The sequence below is a fragment of the Crotalus tigris genome, unplaced genomic scaffold (genome assembly GCF_016545835.1).
Source record: "Crotalus tigris isolate CLP2741 ecotype Arizona unplaced genomic scaffold, ASM1654583v1 scf7180000020579.960993, whole genome shotgun sequence".
NCBI classification, from domain to species: Eukaryota; Metazoa; Chordata; class Lepidosauria; order Squamata; family Viperidae; genus Crotalus; species Crotalus tigris.
In genome coordinates, this window is record NW_024098088.1 from 405,987 (window position 1) to 416,521 (window position 10,535).

A 10,535-nucleotide genomic window follows, 5' to 3' on the forward strand; every position below is an offset into this window, starting at 1 on the left:
GCACATCACAATAGTAATGGGGGACTTTAACTACCCTGATATCAACTGGGAGACAAACTGCACCAAGTGGAAGATCAAACAGATTCCTGACAAACCTAGCAGACAACTTTGTCTCCCAAAAAGTAGAGAAGGGAACTAGGGGATTAGCCAATTTGGATCTAATTCTCACAGAGATGAAATGATAGAAGGTGTTGAAGCCATAGGAACCTTGGGAGGAAGTGATCATGCAGTATTGGAATTCAACATTATGGAAGCACAAGCATTAGAACACAGTTAAACTAGAGTCTTGGACTTCAAGAGAGCTAATTTCAATAAACTTAGAGAGGGTTTGGGAAGGATTCCATGGATGAGAATCCTCCAGGGGAAAACAACGCAAGATGCTTGGGCAATTTTGAAAAGTGAGATAATAAAAGCCCAGTCTAGCACAATACCAACAAAGAGGAAAAATAACAGCTCTCAAAAGAAACCAGTATGGCTGCACAAAGAACTCTGATAAATTGAAAGATAAAAAGGACAAGTATAGAAAGTAGAAAGAGGGACACATAACTAAGTCAGAATATCAGCAAATAGCCTGAGCCTGCAAAAATGAAGTGAGGAAAGCTAAGGCTCAAAATGAACTAAGGCTTGCGACCAAAGTCAAAAATAACAAAAAAAGCTTCTTTCAACATGTAAAAAGCAAGAAAAAGTGAAGGAAACAATTGGTCCATTAGTGGGTGAAAGTAGCAAGAAGGTGACAAGCAACAGGGAGAAAGCAGAACTATTTAACACACTTTTCGTATCTGTCTTTACACAAAGGGAAAAACAGACCAACCTATCAAAAATAGTGCCATAAAAAACAGAATAGAAACACAAGTTAAGATAGGCAAGAAAATTGTAAGTGAGCACCTGTCCAGCCTAGATGAGTTCAAATCACCAGGACCAGATGGATTACACCCCAAGGTTCTCAAGGAACTGGCAGATGTGATCTCAGAACCACTAAACTATGTTTTTCAAAGATCCTGGAGCACTGGGGAACTACCGGAGGACTGGAAAAGAGCTGATGTAGTTCCCATCTTCAAAAAGGGGAAAATGGATCTAGGAAATTACAGACCTATCAGCCTGACCTCAATACCTGGGAAGATTCTGGAAAAGATAATCAAACAATGAATCAGTGAACACCTAGAAGCAAACAAAGTCATTACTAAAAGCCAACACGGGCTTGTCAAAAAAGATCATGCCAGACAAATCTTATTGCATTCTTTGACCAAGTGACAAAATTAGTGGATCAGAGGAATGCTGTGGATATAATTTACTTGGACTTCAGTAAGGCATTTGACAAAGTAGATCACAACCTACTACTTGATAAGATAGAAAAATGCGGGTTAGACAGCATCACCACCAGATGGATCCGTAGCTGGTTGACAGGCCATACTCAGCATGTGGTCCTCAATGGAACCGCATCTACATGGAGGGAAGCATGTAGTGTGGTGCCCCAAGGCTCTATTCTGGGCCCAGTGGTCTTCAACATCTTCATCAATGATTTGGATGAGGAGATAGATGGGGAACTCATCAAATTTGCAGACAACACCAAGCTGGCAGGAATAGGCAACACTCCAGAAGACAGGCTTAGTATACAGGAGGATCTGGACAGACTTGAACACTGGGTGCTATCTAACAAAATGAAATTCAGTGGTGAAAAAAGTAAGGTTCTACATTTAGGCAAGAAAAAACAAATGTATAAGTATAGTATAGGGGGTACCTTGCTCAATAGTAGTAACTGTGAGAGGGATCTCGGAGTCCTAGTGGACAATCACTTAAATATGAGCCAGCAGTGTGCTGCAGCTGCCAAAAAAGCCAACACAGTGCTAGGTTGCATTAACAGAGGGATAGAATCAAGATTACGCGAAGTATTAATACCACTCTACAATGCCTTGGTAAGGCCACACTTGGAATACTGCATCCAGTTTTGGTCACCATGATGTAAAAAAGATGTTCAAACTCTAGAAAGAGTACCGAGAAGAGCAACAAAGATGATTAGGGGACTGGAGGTTAAAACATATAAGGAAAGGTTGATGGAATTGGGTATGTCTAGCTTGATGAAGAGAAGGATGAGAGGGGACATGATAGCAGTATTCCAATATCTCAGGGGCTGCCACGAAGCAGAGGGAGTTAAGCTATTTTCCAAGGTGCCTGAAGGCAGGACAAGGAGCAACGGGTGGAAACTAACCAAAGAGAGAAACAACCTAGAACTAAGGAGAAACTTCCTGAGAGTTAGAACAATTAACCAGTGGAATGACCTGCCTCCAGAAGCGGTGAACTTCCAACACTGGAAGTTTTTAAGAAGAAACTGGACAGCCATTTGTCCGAAATGGTATAGGTTTACCTGCCTGAGCAGGAGGTTGGACTTGATGATCTCCAAGGTTCCTTCCAACTTTATTATTATTATTGTGATCACCATCTTGATTTTTCTGAGCTCTCTTGCCTTCCATACCAAATTCATAAAAAGTGCTGATGTAATAGACAATGTTTTCCATCAATTTGATTGGTAAACCTGTGAAAAAAGTTGCACAAGCCTGCAAAACACATAGGTTCAAGCAAAAAACAACCCAAATAAAATGATCAAAATCTCAAATTTTACTCTCATGTGAAAATTCCTGCCCATGAGGTCAAATCCTTACTCACTGAAATCTAATGTCAACAGAAAGTAATACATGTGTAGCCCAAGACTAGCCCTGAAAAATTTTCCATCATTCATTGGTAGTTCTCTACTTTAAGGGAAAATTGAAGCCATCAAAAATATAATATTTGTAAAATGAAAGTTCCTATATTGATTTTATCAAGAAACTTTTCTTCCTTGGTGGACTATGTTATCTATTTATTTGGCTTTTTACTCTTGGCAAATAAATAAAATGAGAATAATTTGTAATGAGGAAAATGCAAAATATAGTACTTGGGTTTTTTTTTTAAGTGTTCTACAGCTTTATTTAAATTTTGAAACATCTTTTTGCCAAAGTTGAAATTTACACTTTTTATTAGCATTGTTGGCCACTGATATGAACATACCATGTTTCCCCAAAAATAAGACCAGGTCTTATTATTATTATTTCTTCCAAAAGAGGCACCAGGTCTTATTTTTGGGGTAGGCCTTATCTCATCTCCAGCACCATGAGCCCCACCCAGCCAGTCCACTTCTTCTGGGGCTGAGGTTCTGCAGTTCTATGGATTAAATCCATAGCTTGGTGCTCAGCTGCTGAGGTCTTGCAGAACTAAGCTATGGATTCAATTCAAGCTTGGTTCTTGGCTACACAGGCTTTCCGGAAAGCTCTGTGATTGAGAAATGTATGCCTGGCTGCAGAAGAGGCCTCAGAAGAAGAAGTGGGCCAGCAAAGAGAGGCCTGGCTTCAAGGTAAGTAGGTGCAGGGTGAATGGGGCATCTCCACACCTCCACCCCTGCCCTAGCTTGACTTTTAGCTGTGTGCCTCGCCCCAAAACTAGGGCTTATTTTTTGGATAGGGCTTATATTAGCCCCCCCCAAATCAAGCTAGGGCTTGTTGTTAGTGTAGGCCTTACTTTTGGGGAATCACGGTAATTAAAAGACAAACAATAAAAGGAAGATAGAGCCATCACTAGCTATTATGGATGACTACACATCAGCCTTCTCAATTTGTCATTTCTCCAGATGTACAGGCTTTGATTTCCAGATTCTCTTTCTGAGCCCTGCCAGGCTGTGCGTCCTTCTAAACTGAACCCAGGCATGTCTCTCCTGACAGATCTCATTGGATAGGTCGATACCATTGGGGAGAAATGGTTCTCTAGAAAATCCAGCTTTAAGTCATGAAAAGCTTTAAATGTAATGGCCAGTGCATGAACATGTGTGCGCACACTCACACTCACGCTAGAGCCTGCACGGCCCATTCATGCATACGCATACACTAGCAGAAGAGATGGCTAGTGCCTGCATGCCTTTGGAAATAGGGCTGCTAGCACCATGTAGCTGCACAGCCCGTTCGCACATGTGCATGGCGCTAGCAGAGAAGGTGGCTAGCGCCTGCATGCTTCCACAAACAGGGCTGCTAGCCCTGTGTGGGTGCGCGTGGCCCATTTGCTTATACGCATGCACGCACACACAAATTTCACAGCTGCTCCCTTTCCCTCCAGGCCTCCAGCGTGAAAAGGTTGGTGACCTCTGCTTTAATTTCTCCTAGAAGTTAAAATAGATATTTAAATGTGATAAAGTTATTTGAGCATTTTTTAAAAAAATGTACACTATATGTCTAACTGAATTTATGTTGACTATTGAAAAAAATGTTTGATTCAACACCAAACATCTAGTATAAATAAACCTATTTTCTCATACCAGCTTAATATCAGCTTAATATCTTATACTATGATCCCTATGTTAGTGTAATCTTGCATGTAAAGTGAGAATGAGTAATATGGGAGTGAAGAACATACTTCTTAATAAGAGTGTTTAAATATCCTGAATTTTGTTTGACAGTTTTTAAAAAAATGTTACAGGAAGTGGCTCACGTTACATTCTCACATTCTATTGACTCCATTTATAAAAATCCTTTATCAGTGGTCCCCAACTTTTCTGGCTTGGCGGCCTGGTAAGGGGTGGGAGGGGATGGTTTTGTGTGTGCTTAAGTACGTGTAACTCCATTTGCGCAAGTGGCACACTTGAGCATGAGCGCCTGCCACTCATGGCAATGGAGCTTCGCATGTGAGCATGAGTGCCTGCTGTTTGCACAAGTGGAGCTGTGCATGCATGCTCAGTCATCTACCATTTCCATGACCCAGTTCCGAACAGACTGCAGCCCAGTAGTGGGCTGGGGCCTGGCGGTTGGGGACCCCTGTCCTATATAAATTGACCATCTACCCAGTTAACTTTCTATAAGTTTTATTTGCAGTATCTTAGGTTTGAAAAAATTACTTAAGTATTTCCATTGAAAATTAATATACTGTATAATAAAATAGGAGGGCTTGCATTGGTTGCTTATGGGTTTGTTTTATCTTCTATTTTTTGTATGACATTGCAAGTCACACGTTCTGGGTTGGGTGGCTATATAAATGCTAAAATAAATAAATAAAATGCCACAGTACTTACGAGCTACTCTAACCACAAAGCAAATATGACTTGAGGAAATGTCAAGATGGCAGGAAGGTTAGCATTACATATCAAGCTATTAGTCAATAAAATAAAGTGTCCCTATCTGGACTTAGTATACAAACTGAAATTAATTCAGAATCTTGATTTAAAAAATAAAGTACAATGCCAGCTGGAAATTATCATTTAATGTACTATTACTTCTTATAATTAATTATGATTCTTAATTAAGTTATTTGAATGTATTTCAGTGGCAGGCCAGCATAAAACAAATAGCATAAAAATCAATGCAAAACAGAAGGAGGAGTAAAATATTTATATAAATGAAAATGAACAAAGAATTAAAAATATAAAACCAGGGAATTACAGTAAGTCCAAATGCTACAAGTAGTTCATCCAGATAACTATTGAAAAATATATAAGATTCTAACATGATACCATAATAATTTAGTATTACCTTATCTTGTAATGAGTCTAGTACTGGCTGTAGCCTACTAAGATTTGATTGGGATTATTGCAGTTACAATCCAATCAAGCAGAAATGAGATAATAACAAGATAAAACATGGTATCATTGGAATAATATATGAAAATTTGAGAGAGAGAGAGAGAGAGAGAGAGAGAGAGAGAGAGAGAGAGAGAGAGAGAGAGAGAAGAGCCTAGCAGGACTCAGCATCACCTCACCTGGAGAAGATATTTGCATTTGCACTGGATATAGAATTTAATTACACTGCCTGGAATTCCCCCCCCCCACACACACACACACCTTTTTTTTTCTGGTCAACTACAAAAAAACTAAGATCATCAGCCTTTGTCTTGTCTGGATATTGTCAGAGCTGGCGCCAAATTTCAAGGGGTGTCAAAATGGGAAAGACTGAAAAACACAATAAAAAAATGAAAAGGAAACAATGGTGCACTCGTGAGCCCACATGCCCCACTTGAGGATTAAATATAATTTTGCAGAATTGTTGCCATATGACAACAATGGGTGATGATGTAACTAAAATTACTTACTTGTATAAGCAGAGTGAAAATGTCTGAGGAAAAAAAAAATTGTCTGGCTTGAAAATCCTAAATGTAGAGATCAAAAAACCTGAAGAAAAAAAAAACACGAGGGCATTTAAAAAAAAAAACTTAGCAAAAACAGAAAATAAATCAAACCATAGGGAACTCAAGAATGTGACTTTGCCTAGAACACCAAAATCTCTGTAATCAGCTCTGCATATGGCTAGCCCTTATTTAGTGACCACAATTGGGACTGGCAAATGAAGCGGATGCTAAGTGAAACTGGGACTGTATTTATGATCTTACTTCAGCTTTACTTTGCTTTTCAGACAATGCAAAAGTCATAAATGCAAGGATTGGTCACAACATTATTTTTTATCACAGTCATAACAGCCAACAGTCATAAAATGAGGCAATCATTAAATAAGGACTACATGTATTCTTTTATGGATAGGAAAATATATGTATCACAGAGTTCTCTATAAAAAAAAGCAGTGTAGTAACACACAACTCAAAGTTTTGGTTTCCCCCAATTCTTAATTATATTTTCACTATGCAATTAGTTAATTGAGGTCTCCTAGTGATATTAACATCCAAATTAAAATCTGAAATATTAAAAACAATGGAAATAATAATAAAAACCAATTATAATCAATATTTAATATAAGTTTAACAATAGGATACATTGTGTCTTTTTAAAAATCTAACAAAGGGTTTAGCAAAAAATGCATTCTAATGAACCACAAAGGCTAATAAAGGTTGACCTCTGAGTTACCACAGGATGAACCTGCTCCCTCATCATTTTTGTGGTATAACCTTCCCAATGATCTTTATGCTGTAATCTATTGGATTCACACAACATGCCTATTTAAGTTTGAACTATACTGCAATAGGCTATCTGCAAATAATTGTTGTGGCTCCCTTTTTGCTGTTTAGCATGCAAGCCTGAATCCAAACTGAGGTGGTCTCTCATCTACTCATAATTATCCAGAGTCCCTTGTCCCATTAATCAGAGTATATAAAGCTAAGGTTACTCCTCTGCTCCTGTATGGAGCAGAGGTTTGGGATATATACTCAATTACAACACTAGAACAAACGCAGTCCCAGCACCTGAGATGTATTTTGGGTGTAGATCTAAGAACATCTGCTGCAGCAGTTAGAGCTGAAGTGAGAATCTATACAATTCATGCTCTATCCAAAATCAGAACATATAATTACCGGCATAAAATTAATGAAATGGAGAGTGATAGATTCCCCAAGTTATGCCTACTAGAACAGATAAAATTACAATCACAAACTTCCTGGTTTGCTAAATTGACAAATTTTATAAGAAACTGTGGCCTTCCTGTCTCTTGCATAACAGGGATACAATCTAAAAAAAAAAAAGCTGCCCAAAGAATTAAGAATATTGAAATGACATAGCTATCCTTAGTAAGGTGGGTAACTTGAAATGGCTGAGCAACTACAAATGCACTTTTCAAGCAGACAGCTATTTGAAGTTATAACTGCCAAAACATCTTAAGGAAATATTCACGCGAGATTTGAACAGCTTGACACTATGGTCAGATATGGGAGATTCCACTCTATACCCTATAATGGACATCTCTGCATCTGCGGAGCGGCAGGGGTGAAGGACCTGGCTTACATCCTATTTGATTGCTGCCTGTATAAGAGGGTGAGAGACAAGTACCTTGGCCTATACACTAAACGAATGACCCATTGGGACCCCCATATCAAAATAACTTACTTTATGTGCAGCCAGAATTTGAAAATTACATTTAACATAACATAGTACCTGAGCAAAATGGTTCAGCTGAGATCGGCATATGTGAGACTGATTGGGGTAGATTGTGTGTGTGTGTGTGTGGGGGGGAAATAGTGAAATATAAATTTATCATATTTTATCTATCTACATATTAAATTGCTGTATTTGATTCTAATTTCATTTTAAAAATGTACTTTATCCCAATTTAATTTTAAATTGCTGTATTTTAATCAATTCCATTTTAAATTGTTTTTCCTGCATTTTAGTATAACTTGTGTTTGGAACTCTGCACCTTGATATGGCCCTTGGCCAATCAATAAAGTAATTAATAATAATTAATAATACTCTGTTAACTTCAGGAGATCCTACCCTGTCCCGCTAGACCCAATTTCCTCTTCAAAGAGCTCAGCCCTAATCATTTTCTTCTGCCCAGTCTTCGCCATGGAGAATCCTCCCTCCCACTGTCCCCAGGAAAAAGGGAAATATTCTGCTGAAACAATATTTGCTAATCCAACTGCCTGCCTTCTTTCCATGAAGGCTGAATTTTAAGCTGAATCTTTGGGATTTTCTCTTCCCAAGGAAAACCAAAGCTTATAAAGATAGCCCTTGACGTATGACCTTGATTGAGCGTGACATTTCTGTTGCTAAATGAGACAGTTGTTAAGTGAGTTTTGCCCTGTTTACAACTTTTCTTGCCATATTTGTTAAGTGAACCATTGCAGTTGTTAAATTACTAAAATCGTTGTTAAGTACATCTGGCTTCCCCATTGACTTTGCTTGTCAGAAGGTCACAAAAGGTGTCTATGGAGATTCTCAGTCATCCAGGTCATGGGTGTCCCAAAGGTGCTTTTTTCAAAAGGCAACTGGACTTGATACCATCTATCTCCTATTTACAACACAGCAGTTCCAAGAAGGTTCCACTCCCATTTGCACTATTCAGGTGATCCTGAGGACACAGATAAACCTTCAAGTAGCCTCAATGACTCTCAAAAGGAGTGCTAACGACCAAATGACTACAAGGAATATAAATCAGTCCAGCCTACACCATTTAGTCAGAATTGAAGAAGTTTCTTGGATGAGAAATGAAACATTTTCAAGGAAAAACGAAGTCCAGTTGCCTTTTGAAAAATGCACCTTTGGGTTACAAAGGTGATTGTGTGACCCTGGGACACTGTAACGGGGTCATAAATATGAGTCAATTGCGTCTGAATTTTGATTACGTGACCACGTGGTGGGTGCTGCAACAGTCAAAACTGTGAAAAACAGTCATAAGTCACTTTTTTCAATGCTGCTGTAACTATATATTTATATATGTGTGTGTTTGTGTATGTGTGTGTGTGTGTGTGTGTGTGTGTGTGTGTGTGTGTATAAACATTCTTTTCTCTGATAAAGTTTCTCTTTACTGGATCTTTTCAGTTTCAGGCAGGTTAATTTTTTTCTTCCCACAGTTTAATGAAAATGAACATTCTTAATATGTGTGCATCCCCAGAGATTGTTTTTCCTAAGGAACAAAGCATCTGAAACAACTTTCCCCAGAGCTTGTAGGTGGGTAAAGGCGCACTGGCATTTTGATTCATGTGCTACAGAAATCAGCAGTACCTGCTTTATCCTGTCCAGAAGTTATGTAATGAGCTGTGTGGGAGCCCTTGGTGGGTGGCAGAATCAAAAGCTGCAAAGACAAATAGTTGTAAGAAAAAGTCTTCCTACTAATTGTGTAACAATCAATAAGTAAGCCATTGTTTGTTTTGGATGCCTGGCATCTTCTTTAGTGTTGTTCATCTATAACTTTGGCATTTATCAAATAAAATATGGTGTGAATTAATTTACTCAAAATGATGTTACTTCAGCTCTTGCTTCTTTTTCTTGTGGTTTCTTTCTTTTTCTAGGGAGAGATTTTTTAAAAAATACAGAGTGGCTAAGAAATAGAAAATACTTTCCTCTTTTTCTCTATCCCTTCTCTCCTTCCACCCCCATATCATATGCATTAAATCACAATGAGTTGCAAAACTGCTTCTCACCATAAAAAAAACACATTCATAGTCTGGTTATACTGAGAAACAATTATTATCCCAAGTTAATAATAAAATCATCATCATCATCATCAACAACAACAACATCATCATGCAAAGGATTGAAGGACAAATAGTGATTCTTCAGTGCCCACATCCCCTGCAGAAGCTTATTGGACTGACTTCAGTGTGACTTCAACTTTAGTAAGCTGTTAGTATCTTCTACTGGATCTATGCAAGAGAGAACTATGGTTGAACCATTAAACTTTCAATCTTCTTCACCACTATGAAATTTCTTCTGGACATTGTGGTTCAACTCACTATATTTACCACTATAATAAATTATAAAGTTCTATACTTTCCTGACTGTTGGATGAATTGTAGATGGTTTATGGTGATGATGGTGTTGTTGTGAAAAGTGTGCATTGCTGGGCCCAAAAATGTAAAGCCAGCAAAACAAGATGAACTGAACAGTGTGATCAAGAGATCACAACCTGTGACAGTGTCAGTTTTTCCTGGCTCGGTTTGGGGGTCTCACAGGCAGTGCTTTTTTTGTAAAAAAAAAAAAAAAAGTGCCGGAACTCACATATGTCATACAACCCGCTTTGCCTAACCTACAAGGTTCCATCCAAAAAAGGTGCCGGAACTCCATTCTAGGCGTTCTATGACAA